The following is a 14,602-nucleotide window of genomic DNA, read 5'->3' on the forward strand; positions in this document are numbered from 1 at the left end:
GAGAGGAGCTGAGTGTGGCACAGCAAACCTGTCCCACATTAGAGGGTCTCAGACAGCAAGCTGTCAAACAGGCTAATGGGGATGTCAGTGACTCACACAGAGTTTACTGGGAGGACAACCTCTTGTACACTGAGCAAAGGGATCCTAAACCTGGAGCTGCCAGGAGATTAGTGATTCCTCAGGAGTACAGAAAGTTCCTCCTAACACTGGCACATGACATTCCCTTAGCTGGGCACCTGGGTCAAATGAAAACTTGGGACAGATTGGTACCACTGTTTCATTGGCCTAGGATGTCTGAGGACACAAAAGATTTTTGTAAGTCCTGTGAAACCTGTCAAGCCAGTGGCAAGACAGGTGGCACTCCAAAGGCACCCCTTATCCCACTGCCTGTGGTTGGGGTTCCCTTTGAAAGGGTAGGGGTTGACATAGTTGGCCCCCTTGACCCTCCTACTGCTTCAGGCAATAGGTTTATCTTGGTGGTAGTGGACCATGCCACAAGATATCCTGAAGCTATTCCTTTAAGGACCACTACAGCTCCTGCAGTGGCAAAGGCCCTCCTGGGAATATTTTCAAGGGTGGGCTTCCCAAAGGAAGTAGTATCAGACAGAGGAAGCAATTTCATGTCTGCATACTTAAAGGCCATGTGGAAGGAGTGTGGTGTAACTTACAAGTTCACAACACCCTATCATCCACAAACAAATGGACTGGTGGAGAGATTTAATAAAACTCTCAAAGGCATGATTATGGGTCTCCCTGAAAAACTCCGCAGGAGATGGGATATCCTTCTACCATGCCTCCTTTTTGCCTACAGGGAGGTACCCCAGAAAGGAGTGGGCTTCAGCCCCTTTGAACTTCTTTTTGGACACCCTGTTAGGGGTCCACTCACACTTGTAAAGGAGGGTTGGGAACAACCTTTAAAAGCTCCTAAGCAGGATATTGTGGATTATGTACTTGGCCTCAGATCAAGGATGGCTGAGTACATGAAAAAGGCCAGTAAAAACCTTCAGGCCAGCCAAGAGCTACAGAAGCAATGGCATGATCAGAAGGCTGTTTTGGTTCAGTACCAACCAGGGCAGAAAGTGTGGGTCTTGGAGCCTGTGGCCCCAAGAGCACTCCAAGATAAATGGAGTGGTCCACACACAATTGTTGAAAAGAAGGGTGAAGTCACCTACTTGGTTGACTTAGGCACTGCCAGGAGTCCCCTTAGGGTGCTCCATGTCAACCGCCTGAAACCCTACTATGACAGGGCTGATCTCACCCTGCTCATGGCAACAGATGAGGGACAGGAAGAAGACAGTGATCCTCTACCTGATCTCTTCTCTTCCACAGAACAAGATGCTCTTGTGGAAGGGGTAGTTTTGGCTGATTGTCTTACTGCTGAGCAGAAAGATAATTGCATAAATCTCCTAGGACAATTTTCAGAACTCTTCTCCATTGTGCCAGGCACCACTTCTTGGTGTGAGCACACTATAGATACTGGAGACAGTTTACCTGTCAAAAGTAAGATCTATAGGCAGCCTGACCATGTCAGGGACTGCATAAAGCAAGAAGTTCAGAAGATGTTGGAACTAGGAGTGGTTGAGCACTCTGACAGTCCATGGGCTTCTCCTGTGGTACTGGTACCAAAACCCAATTCTAAAGATGGAAAGAAGGAAATGAGGTTTTGTGTAGACTATAGAGGTCTCAACTTGGTAACCAAAACAGATGCTCACCCTATACCCAGGGCAGATGAGCTAATAGATACACTGGCATCTGCCAAGTATCTAAGCACTTTTGATTTGACTGCAGGGTATTGGCAGATCAAAATGTCAGAAGATGCTAAACCTAAGACTGCATTTTCTACCATTGGAGGACATTACCAGTTTACTGTAATGCCTTTTGGTTTGAAAAATGCACCTGCCACTTTTCAGAGGTTGGTGAACACAGTCCTGCAAGGGCTGGAAGCTTTCAGTGCAGCATATTTGGATGATATAGCTGTCTTTAGCTCCAGCTGGGATGATCACCTGGTCCACCTTTGGAAAGTTTTGGAGGCCCTGCAAAAAGCAGGCCTCACTATCAAGGCTTCAAAGTGCCAGATAGGGCAGGGTAAGGTGGTTTATCTGGGACACCTTATTGGTGGGGAACAGATTGCACCACTTCAGGGGAAAATCCAAACTATTATTGATTGGATTCCCCCTACCACTCAGACTCAGGTGAGAGCCTTCCTAGGCCTCACTGGGTATTACAGGAGGTTCATTAAGAACTATGGCTCCATTGCAGCCCCTCTTAATGACCTCACATCCAAGAAAATGCCTAAAAAGGTATTATGGACAGCAAACTGTCAGAAAGCTTTTGAGGAGCTGAAGCAGGCCATGTGCTCTGCACCTGTCCTGAAAAGCCCTTGTTACTCTAAAAAATTCTATGTCCAAACTGATGCATCTGAATTAGGAGTAGGGGCAGTCCTATCACAACTTAATTCTGAGGGCCAGGATCAACCTGTTGCTTTTATTAGTAGAAGGTTGACCCCTAGAGAAAAGCGTTGGTCTGCCATTGAGAGGGAGGCCTTTGCTGTGGTCTGGGCTCTGAAGAAGTTGAGGCCATACCTGTTTGGCACTCACTTCATTGTTCAGACAGACCACAAACCTCTACTTTGGCTAAAACAAATGAAAGGTGAAAATCCTAAATTGTTGAGGTGGTCCATATCCCTACAGGGAATGGACTATACAGTGGAACATAGACCTGGGAGTAGCCACTCCAATGCAGATGGACTCTCCAGATATTTCCACTTAGACAATGAAGACTCATCAGGTAATGGCTAGTCTTATTGTCCTTCGTTTGGGGGGGGGTTGTGTAGGAAAGTACCATCTTGCCTGGCATGTTACCCCCATTTTTCACTGTATATATGTTGTTTTAGTTGTATGTGTCACTGGGACCCTGGTAACCCAGGGCCCCAGTGCTCATAAGTGTGCCTGTATGTGTTACCTGTGTAGTGACTAACTGTCTCACTGAGGCTCTGCTAATCAGAACCTCAGTGGTTATGCTCTCTCATTTCTTTCCAAATTGTCACTGACAGGCTAGTGACCATTTTTACCAATTTACATTGGCTTACTGGAACACCCTTATAATCCCCTAGTATATGGTACTGAGGTACCCAGGGTATTGGGGTTCCAGGAGATCCCTATGGGCTGCAGCATTTCTTTTGCCACCCATAGGGAGCTCTGACAATTCTTACACAGGCCTGCCACTGCAGCCTGAGTGAAATAACGTCCACGTTATTTCACAGCCATTTTACACTGCACTTAAGTAACTTATAAGTCACCTATATGTCTAACCTTTACCTGGTAAAGGTTAGGTGCAAAGTTACTTAGTGTGAGGGCACCCTGGCACTAGCCAAGGTGCCCCCACATTGTTCAGAGCCAATTCACTGAACTTTGTGAGTGCGGGGACACCATTACACGCGTGCACTACATATAGGTCACTACCTATATGTAGCTTCACCATGGTAACTCCGAATATGGCCATGTAACATGTCTATGATCATGGAATTGCCCCCTCTATGCCATCCTGGCATTGTTGGTACAATTCCATGATCCCAGTGGTCTGTAGCACAGACCCTGGTACTGCCAGACTGCCCTTCCTGGGGTTTCTCTGCAGCTGCTGCTGCCAACCCCTCAGACAGGCATCTGCCCTCCTGGGGTCCAGCCAGGCCTGGCCCAGGATGGCAGAACAAAGAACTTCCTCTGAGAGAGGGTGTGACACCCTCTCCCTTTGGAAAATGGTGTGAAGGCAGGGGAGGAGTAGCCTCCCCCAGCCTCTGGAAATGCTTTGTTGGGCACAGAGGTGCCCAATTCTGCATAAGCCAGTCTACACCGGTTCAGGGACCCCTTAGCCCCTGCTCTGGCGCGAAACTGGACAAAGGAAAGGGGAGTGACCACTCCCCTGACCTGCACCTCCCCTGGGAGGTGTCCAGAGCTCCTCCAGTGTGCTCCAGACCTCTGCCATCTTGGAAACAGAGGTGCTGCTGGCACACTGGACTGCTCTGAGTGGCCAGTGCCACCAGGTGACGTCAGAGACTCCTTGTGATAGGCTCCTTCAGGTGTTAGTAGCCTTTCCTCTCTCCTAGGTAGCCAAACCCTCTTTTCTGGCTATTTAGGGTCTCTGTCTCTGGGGAAACTTCAGATAACGAATGCATGAGCTCAGCCGAGTTCCTCTGCATCTCCCTCTTCACCTTCTGATAAGGAATCGACCGCTGACCGCGCTGGAAGCCTGCAAACCTGCAACATAGTAGCAAAGACGACTACTGCAACTCTGTAACGCTGATCCTGCCGCCTTCTCGACTGTTTTCCTGCTTGTGCATGCTGTGGGGGTAGTCTGCCTCCTCTCTGCACCAGAAGCTCCGAAGAAATCTCCCGTGGGTCGACGGAATCTTCCCCCTGCAACCGCAGGCACCAAAAAGCTGCATCTCCGGTCCCTTGGGTCTCCTCTCAGCACGACGAGCGAGGTCCCTCGAATCCAGCGACACCGTCCAAGTGACCCCCACAGTCCAGTGACTCTTCAGCCCAAGTTTGGTGGAGGTAAGTCCTTGCCTCACCTCGCTGGGCTGCATTGCTGGGAACCGCGACTTTGCAAGCTTCTCCGGCCCCTGTGCACTTCCGGCGGAAATCCTGTGTGCACAGCCAAGCCTGGGTCCACGGCACTCTAACCTGCATTGCACGACTTTCTAAGTTGGTCTCCGGCGACGTGGGACTCCTTTTTGCAACTTCGGCGAGCACCGTTTCACGCATCCTCGTAGTGCCTGTTTCTGGCACTTCTCCGGGTGCTACCTGCTTCAGTGAGGGCTCTTTGTCTTGCTCGACGTCCCCTCTCTCTGCAGGTCCAATTTGCGACCTCCTGGTCCCTCCTGGGCCCCAGCAGCGTCCAAAAACGCCAAACGCACGATTTGCGTGTAGCAAGGCTTGTTGGCGTCCATCCGGCAGGAAAACACTTCTGCACGACTCTCCAAGGCGTGGGGGATCCATCCTCCAAAGGGGAAGTCTCTAGCCCTTGTCGTTCCTGCAGTATTCACAGTTCTTCAGCCTAGTAAGAGCTTCTTTGCACCAACCGCTGGCATTTCTTGGGCATCTGCCCATCTCCGAGCTGCTTGTGACTTTTGGACTTGGTCCCCTTGTTCCACAGGTACCCTCAGTCAGGAATCCATCGTTGTTGCATTGCTGATTTGTGTTTTCCTTGCATTCTCCCTCTAACACGACTATTTTGTCCTTAGGGGAACTTTGGTGCACTTTGCACTCACTTTTCAGGGTCTTGGGGTGGGTTATTTTGCTAACTCTCACTATTTTCTAATAGTCCCAGCGACCCTCTACAAGGTCACATAGGTTTGGGGTCCATTCGTGGTTCGCATTCCACTTCTGGAGTATATGGTTTGTGTTGCCCCTATCCCTATGTTTCCCCATTGCATCCTATTGTAACTATACATTGTTTGCACTGTTTTCTAAGACTATACTGCATATTTTTGCTATTGTGTATATATATCTTGTGTATATTTCTTATCCTCTCACTGAGGGTACACTCTAAGATACTTTGGCATATTGTCATAAAAATAAAGTACCTTTATTTTTAGTATAACTGTGTATTGTGTTTTCTTATGATATTGTGCATATGACACTAAGTGGTACTGTAGTAGCTTCACACGTCTCCTAGTTCAGCCTAAGCTGCTCTGCTAAGCTACCATTATCTATCAGCCTAAGCTGCTAGACACCCTATACACTAATAAGGGATAACTGGGCCTGGTGCAAGGTGCAAGTACCCCTTGGTACTCACTACAAGCCAGTCCAGCCTCCTACAAGCGTAATCCTGGATCCACCTCGGGCCTCTTCAATCCTTTTACAGCCACTCCCTGCCCCTTCAACTCACTCTTAAAGCTTCCTGCTTTTCCCCTTTCTGACGCTTATTCGTTTTTCTCTTCCTCCGTCTTTCCCACGTGTCTTTTGCTCGCAGTAAATGCTTGAGACAGAAAACTAAGCGCCTGCCCTCCGAAGTAAGTGCAGGTGCTCTGCACTAGAAACGAGCACAAATTAAGCACTGGGTTCAGTGTCCTTGCCGCACACACACCGCTATCAAGCGCCCTAACCTTTCACTAGAGTGCACAGGCCACACGCCCAGGCCACTTACCCAGGCCACTCATCCTGTACTCTCACAAAATAAGTTTTGGAGATAACATTCTCTTGGGATAACCTTATTTTGCAGGCTATTTCACCTGCTGGTGAATTTTTGCAAGTTACACATCTTTGCAACTTCGAGAATAACAAAGTTTCAATACATCTGAAACTTTGCTCGACACATTTAGGCTTGGCCAACGGCGCCCATTCCCTGGCACGCCAAGGCTGTATGTAAGAATATCGATTTTTATATCGCTGTGACAGAATATTGTGGCAAAATCATCGACTGTTACTGTGACGGTAAGTATAGATTTGCTGTTAAGTCCACATCTACGTATCGTGAATGACCATATATAGTGTCACGGTACATATGTGGTGTTAAGTACAGTAAACGTGCACTTACCTGGAGGTACTTAGTGTTGTGATATTTTAGGAGTTGATATTTTGATCACAATACTCTGACAGGACGATATGTAAAGCTCAGTATCGGAGGCTGCACTGTTTTGTGCGTCACCCACCCGGTAGTCCCTCATTTAATGAACTTTTCAACTGAAGGAAGTCAGCCTGCCGGTGCTTAATTTCTAAATAAAAACGTGTCAGTGCTCAAAGCCCTCCTCTGGAACTCGAGGCTGCTGCATTTAACGTGCGAGCACAGGATACTGAGGCAGCGTAATCCTGAAGCCATCTTGGGCCCCTTTAGTCCACTTAAAACCACTCACTGCGCTTCAGCTCACTTTTGCAGCTTTCTCCCTTTGTGATGCGTTTTTTGTTTTTCTCTTCCTCCATATTTCCCATATGTGTCTTTTGCTCGCAGCAAATGCTTGAGGCAGAAGAGTAAGCGCCGGCCCTCAAAAATAAGTGCTGGTGCTCTGCACCGGAAACAACAAGCACAAATTAAGCACTGGTCCTGCCTGCCCACTGACATTACCTGTCGTTTTTGGTAGGCCACGATCACTTTCAGTTTACCATGCTTCCCTTTGGCTTTACCATCGCTCCTCGGTTGTTCACCAGAGTGATGGCAGCCATTGCAGCTCATCTGCGTAGTTCATGGGTGAACAAGTGGCTGCTGGAGGCGAACTTGCCCCAGGCAGTTGTCTTTCCCCCCCCTCCAAGCTATGGCAGAACTCCAGCAGTCGCTGGGATTTGGTATAATCATTCCTAAGTCACACCTGATCCTTTCTCAGATGCTCCCTTTCATCAGAGCTGCTCTGGACATAGTGAAGTTTTTTGCTTATCCCACTGAACAACGAGACCTGGATATTCAGGTTATGATACAGATATTCCAGCCTCTATTCTAGGTTTAAGTGAGGCACACTCTGAGGCTGCTGTGCTTCATAACCTCCTTTATCCTGCTAGTGAGGCATGCCCCTGGGCATATGTAGGTTGTGCAGTGTTACCTCATTCCCCTGCTTACGCCTACTGTAAATTGTCTCTCATGGTCCGAATCTCAGAGGGCAAAGCAAAACATCTGCATTGGTGGCTGGCTGACTCGGAATGGGTCAGCTGCAGACTCCTCTCCATTCCTCGACCAGATCTGACTGCGGTAACCGATTGGGCATCCATCTGGGAAAGGTGAAGATCAGAGGATTCTGGTCTCTAGCAGAATCCAGATTTTTTATTTTTGTGCTTTTATTTGCATTTTTTGAACTAACAGTACACACTTGCATTCATGTCTACTTGTTTGTTGGTGTGGAGCTATAAATATGCTTTATATTCAAATATATAGTAAATATACCTTCTAATCTTGGTAGGTAACCACTGAAGTCTATTGTCCACTACATCACCATTCCTTTGTGACCCCTGTGGATCATTCTCCTTTACTTCCAGTTCGAATCCAAAGTGTGCTCTCCATGGACCCCATATCTTTCTTAACCCTCTGGCTTTGAATGTGACCCTGTTGGTTGCAGTTTATAAATCCATCCATTCTTTTTTAATCTTGGAGTGTTGGCAATTCTGGGAATCCCCGGTGTTTAGCCGCATCTCTTTTGGCTACTTCCATGCCCAGGTTACAGGAAAGTAGTTTGGCTTGTGGGATGTCGATATCTGTGGGCACCCTCATTTTGGTTCAAGTGGGATTCAAACCCCTAAGATCATCAGTCCCCCAGAATGGCTGTCCAGTATGAGTGTATGCAAGAACATTCCCATATTGTGTGAAGGTATGACCCCATCCTGTCCACATCTAAGACAATCTGGGTATTCCGCACGTCCGAATCAATGCATGTAAACTGTTGTAGTAAACCCTATGCAGTACCCTAAATTGGATCAAACTGAGTCTCTGATTTCACTTTCCCAGCACTCCCTTAATTTTTGTGAGAAGTCGGGCATGTTGTTGTTTATTGTCCTATATGTCCAAGAGACTGCTTTTTCCCGCAGTTCTCATAGAAGGAATCTCCCCTCTAGAGGTGCGTATTCTGGGAGGATGTCTAGATTGCGATTTTTCACGCTCCAGGCGTGTTTGAGTTGTAAAAACTTGAAGTGTTGTGTAACTGGTAGTCTTACTGAACAGTGCTAGGACTACCTCCTCTAAGAGGTTTACTAGTTTTTAAGATTCAGATTGTGTCCCAGGCCCTAAACCCCTGCTGCTTCCCAATTTCTTTTAGGAGATTTCCTTCCCATAGGGGAGTTTCTCTGGTATTCTTTGCCACCCATCTTATGCGTTTCCCTGCTGCATCTGTCATTCGTGTTGCTGGCAGTAACCTTCCCCCTCCCCCCCCCCCCCCCCCCCCCCCATACATAGGCAATGTAGTTAGATGTGTGTGGAAATTTGGCATCTCTACAAATTGTAAGTGGGATACTCTCCTGGTGCATACCCCCAGTTGTTTACCACTATCAGATGTGCTTCCCAGTAGTATGCCTGTCTATCTGGGAGAGCTATGCCTCCATTGTAGGTATTACACTGTAAAGTTTGCATTGCCACTCTCTGGTGTTCTCCATTCCATAGGAGTTTCCTCATTTATTTTGGTGAATATTTCCTCTGCTACTTTGCAGTATGTGCTCTAGAAGATATATAGGAGTTTTAGAAAGGCTATCCTTTTAAACAGAGCTGCCCTCCCTAGAAGAGTTAATGGCAGTGTTTTCCAGTGGTCCACATCGCCTTTTGAGCCCTGTCAGCGATTTCTGGATGTTGTGTTTTAGGTTACACTCTGTTTGAGTGTATCTAAATATATGTGTTTTATGTGTGTGTATGTATGTGTGTACATCTATGTTCGATGGCATGTGTAGCTGCAGATACACTTGCTGTGCATTATCCTACCATCTAGATCTAGTGTGGGCTTGGAGTGTTACAAGTTGTTTTTCTTCGAAGAAGTCTTTTCGAGTCACGAGACCGAGGGACTCCTCCCTTTCGGCTCCATTGCGCATGGGCGTGGACTCCATCTTAGATTGGTTGCTTTCCGCCATCGGGTTAGGCCGTGTTCCTCTTCGCTCCGTATTTCGAATCGGGAAAGTTGGCTAAAAATCGAAAATTCAACGGTATTGTTCGTGCTCGGTACCAGTTTAGTGTTAGCGTATCGACACTGATCGAAGAAGCGCTCCGGCGGCCCTTCGGGGCTTCCGCTCTTCAGCGGGGCCTGGACGGCCCGACCACATACATTGACTAAACTAATGGACCGGAACCCCTTCCGCTTCTGCCCGAAGTGCCACTCGAAGTATCCTTATACAGACCAACACTTGGTCTGTAATCTGTGTCTATCACTAGAACACAGGGAGGATACTTGTGAGGCCTGTCTGGCGTTTCGATCTAAAAAGACCCTAGGGGATCGAAGAGCATGGGGACTACAAATGGTGTCGACACCGAGAGAACAACTAGACGTCGAAGAGGAGGAAAGAATTTCCATCCAGCGGACGGACTCGGACGATTCCGAAAGTGAGCGACCCACGACGATGCAGAAAACAGTGATTAAAACTGCCCCGTCCAAGACTTACACAAAGATCGTTAAGGCCAAGGGGATGCCACCGCCAGCAGGCCATGGCTTAACCCATCAAAAAGAAGGTGACCAAACATCGTCACCGAAAAAGGCCAAAGAATTGCTGAAGACATCCGACTCCGGTCGAGATTCAGGCTCCGAACGATCTCGGCACCGAGAGGTCAACTCACCCAAGGTGAGAAAAGTAACATGGGAACCAAAAAAGACTTTATCGGAAGCATTGGTACCGAAAAAAGCAGCTTCAGAGCCGAAAAGAAGCTCTTACACAGAAGAGCAAGGACTTTCCAGCCAAATGCATACACACAGATTTGAGCAGGAAATAAGTATGGGGGAACCAGACCATACCCAAAGGAGTTGCATATCCAGAAAGAGACTGGAAAAATACAAACTCTTCCTCCAATTAAAACCAAGAGAAAGCTGGCATTTCATGATTCAGAAATGCAGCCGAAGGCAAAGGTGTGGCAAGAGATAAAACCCCAACACCAAGGTTTTCGCCACAACCTTCTCCACTACACTCACCACAGCTGTCCCCGGTAACAACACCTCCAATGCAGTCACCTACTCATACAGGGATGACACAGGATGATCCGGATGCATGGGACTTATGATGCTCCAGTATCATACAACAGCCCAGATTGTTACCCAGCAAGGCCGTACCCTCCAGAGGACAGTACTGCAGGTACTATCAAGGGCAGCTACATTCCACAATGTAGCAATGCATTCATAGCCAATAGAGGGTGATTTCCTATTCAACACCTTGGCATCCACCCACACTTCATACCAGAGTCTGCCAATGCTCCTGGGCATGCTCAAGCACGCAAAACAGGTCTTCCAAGACCCAGTTAAAGGAAGGGCTATCACGCCTAGGGTGGAGAAAAAATACAAACCTCCCCCAACGGACCCTGTGTTTATAACACAGCAACTTACAACAGACTCAGTGGTTGTAGGAGCAGCAAGAAAGAGGGCAAACTCTAGTCAGGAGATGCACCACCGCCATACGAAGAGAGTAGGAAGTTTGATGCAGCGGGCAAACGTGTGGCAGCACAGGCAGCCAATCGGATCGCAAATTCACAAGTCCTGCTGGCTCGCTACGACAGGGCACACTGGGATGAGATGCAAAACATTATACAGCACTTGCCCAAAGAACACCAAAAGCGTGCCCAAAAGGTTGTGGAAGAAGGACAAGCAATATCCAACAACCAAATAAGGTCCACATTAGACTCTGCAGACACAGCGGCACGAACAGTCAACACTGCAGAAACCATTCGCAGGCATGCATGGTTACGAAGCTCGGGTTTCAAACCAGAAATCCAACAAGCTGTGTTAAACATGCCTTTTAACCAGGAACTATTGTTTGGACTGAAGTGGACACAGCAATTGAAAAATTAAAGGACACGGACACGGTCAAAGCCATGGGCACGCTCTACTCCCCACAGAGCAGAGGCACATTTAGAAAGCCACAATTTAGAGGGGGGGGTTCGAATGCAAACACCAGAGCCTTCCACCTCGCAAACCAGACGTACCTATCAGGGACAATACCAGAGAGGAGTGTTTCGTGGCTCATACAGAGGAGGACAATTCCCAAGAGGAAAATTCCAAACACCTAAGACAAGTCAAACCAAACAGTGACTTCAATGTCACAAAACCCCAACACTTGGCACCAGTGGGGGGTGGGGGGGACGGGGGGACTTACCACATACTACCAAAACTGGACACACAACTACGGACGCATGGGTCCTAGCCATTATCCAACATAGTTATTGCATGGAATTCAGATATTTCATGCCAGATGTGCCCCCAAGGAGACACAATATGTCCAAACAACACTTAGACCTATTACAACTAGAGGTCCAAGCATTATTACAAAAACAAGCAATAGAGTTAGTACCCAAACATCAGAAAGGAACAGGTGTCTACTCACTATATTTCCTAATTCCAAAAAAGGGCAAAACGTTAAGACTTATATTAGACCTCAGAACACTGAATCTCTTCATCAAGTCAGATCACTTTCACATGGTAACACTTCAAGACGTGGTTCCCTTAATAAAAAAAAAAAAGGACTACATGTCGACGTTAGATCTCAAGGATGCCTACTTTCACATACCCATACATCCTTCCCACAGAAAATACTTAAGGTTTGTAATACACGGCGTACATTATCAATTCAAAGTGTTACCGTTCAGGATAACAACAGCCCCAAGGGTATTTACAAAATGCCTTGCAGTAGTAGCCGCTCACATAAGGAGACAGCACATGCAAGTATTCCCATACTTAGACGACTGGCTAATAAAAACCAGCACTCAACAACAGGGTCTTCTTCACACGCAGTACGTTCATAGAAACTCTACACAAACTAGGATTTTCTATAAATTACCAGAAATCACATATGCAGCCATCCCAAATACAACAATACTTGGGAGCAACACTCAACACACAAAAAGCGATTGCTACTCCAAGTCCACAAAGAGTACAAGCATTCCAAAATATAACATCAAACATACAGCCAAACCAACACTACCAAGTAAGGTTTCTAATGAAACTTCTAGGCATGATGTCTTCATGCATAGCCATTGTCCCAAACGCGAGATTACACATGCGGCCTTTATAACAGTGCCTAGCAAAACAATGGACACATGCACAGGGTCAACTCCAAGATCTAGTGTTGATAGATCGTCAGACACACTTCTCGCTTCAGTGGTGGAACCCTATAAATTTAAACAAAGGGTGGCCATTCCAGGACCCAGTGCCTCATGATGTGATCACAACAGATGCTTCCATGATGGGGTGGGGAGCACACCTCAACAAGCACAGCATACAGGGACAGTGGGACATTCAACAAAAACAACTCCACATAAATCATTTAGAACTGTTGGCAGTGTTTCTAGCATTAAAAGCATTTCAACCACAAATAGCCCACACACATTCTTGTCAAAACCGACAACATGACAACAATGTATTCTCTCAACAAACCAGGAGGGACACACCCGTCACAACTGTGTCTCTTAGCCCAAAAAATTTGGCATTGGGCAATTCACAATCACATTCGCCTAATAGCACAATACATCCCAGGCATTCAGAACAAGTTGGCCGACAATCTCAGTCGAGATCACCAGCAAACACACGAATGGGAAATTCATCCCCAGATCCTACTGGATTACTTACTACGCTGGGGAACACCAAAAATAGACCTATTCGCAACAAAAGAAAACGCAAAATGCCAAAACTTCCCGTCCAGGTACCCACACACTCAATCCAAGGGCAATGCGTTATGGATCAGTTGGTCAGGGATATTTGCTTACGTTTTTCCCCCCTCTCCCACTCATTCTTTATCTGGTAAACAAACTAAGTCAAAACAAACTCAAACTAATTCTCATAGCACCAACCTGGGCTCACCAACCGTGGTACACAACACTGCTGGACCTATCTGTAGTACCTCACATCAAATTACCAAACAGGCCAGATCTGTTAACTCAACACAAACAACAGATCAGACACCCGAATCCTGCATCGCTCAATCTAGCAATCTGGCTCCTAAAGTCTTAGAATTTGGGCACTTAGACCATACACAAGAATGTATGGAGGTCATTAAACAAGCTAGAAAACCTACTACAAGAAATTGTTACGCAAACAAATGGAAAAGATTTGTTCATTACTGCCACAACAATCAAATTCAACCACTACATGCTTCCGCAAAGGACATTGTAAGTTACACTTACAAAAGTCTAAGCTAGCATTCTCTTCAATTAAAATACACCTCACAGCAATATCTGCCTATCTGCAGATTACACATTCAACATCGCTCTTTACAATCCCAGTCATCAAAGCATTTATGGAGGGATTAAAAAGAATCATACCCTCGAGAACACCACCAGTACCTTCGTGGAACCTTAATATTGTATTAACACGACTCATGAGACCACCATTTGAACCCATGCACTCTTGTGAAATGGAATACTTAACTTGGAAAGTAGCCTTTCTAATAGCTATCACATCACTTAGAAGAGTAAGTGAGATACAAGCATTTACTATACAAGAACCCTTTATACAAATACATAAATATAAAGTGGTTCTCTGTACAAATCCCAAATTCCTACCAGAGGTTACATCACCATTCCACCATTCCACCTAAACCAAACAGTGGAACTCCCAGTCTTCTTTCCACAGCCAGACTCAGTAGCCGAAAGAGCCTTACATACATTAGACATAAAAAGAGCACTGATTTATTACATTGACAGAACAAAACAATTTCGTAAAACAAAATTGTTCGTAGCCTTCCAAAAACCTCATGCAGGTAATCCTATATCCAAACAAGGCATTGGTAGATGGATAGTTAAATGTATTCAAACTTGCTATATTAAAGCAAAAAGAGATTTACCTATTGCACCAAGAGCACATTCCACTAGGAAAAAAGGCGCCACAATGGCTTTTTTGGGAAATATACTTATGACAGAAATTTGTAAGGCAGCCACCTGGTCTACGCCTCATACATTCCCAAAGCATTACTGTGTAGATGTGCTAACAACACAACAAGCCACAGTAGGA

At 46.5% G+C, this 14,602-nt stretch overlaps 1 protein-coding gene across 2 annotated transcripts in view; it reads left to right on the top strand.

Moving 5' to 3' along the window:
- CDK13 (cyclin dependent kinase 13) overlaps positions 1-14,602 on the top strand; it is a 626,606-nt gene that overhangs the window by 131,962 nt on the left and 480,042 nt on the right. The window lies entirely within an intron of this gene.

Source organism: Pleurodeles waltl, chromosome 2_1 (assembly GCF_031143425.1).
Source record: "Pleurodeles waltl isolate 20211129_DDA chromosome 2_1, aPleWal1.hap1.20221129, whole genome shotgun sequence".
NCBI classification, from domain to species: Eukaryota; Metazoa; Chordata; class Amphibia; order Caudata; family Salamandridae; genus Pleurodeles; species Pleurodeles waltl.